This window comes from Triticum aestivum, chromosome 4D (assembly GCF_018294505.1).
Source record: "Triticum aestivum cultivar Chinese Spring chromosome 4D, IWGSC CS RefSeq v2.1, whole genome shotgun sequence".
Classification (NCBI taxonomy): Eukaryota; Viridiplantae; Streptophyta; class Magnoliopsida; order Poales; family Poaceae; genus Triticum; species Triticum aestivum.
This window is the reverse complement of record NC_057805.1, coordinates 189,934,108-189,934,378: the sequence shown is the minus strand read 5'-3', so window position 1 is coordinate 189,934,378 and position 271 is coordinate 189,934,108.

Sequence of the window (271 nt, the reverse complement as noted above, 5' to 3'; positions counted from 1 at the left end):
GTCCCAACTTAGCCCATCATAAGCTCTCACGGTCAACGAAGGATAAACCTTCTCCTGGAAAGACCCGATCAGTCTCGGAATCTCGGTTTACAAGACATCTCGACAATGGTAAAACAAGACCAGCAAAGCCGCCCGAATGTGCCGACAAATCCCGATAGGAGCTGCACATATCTCGTTCTCAGGGCACACCGGATGAGACATCCTACGAGTAAAACCAGACCTCGAGTTTCCAAGAGGGGGCCCCGCAGTCTGCTCAGTTCGGACCAACAGT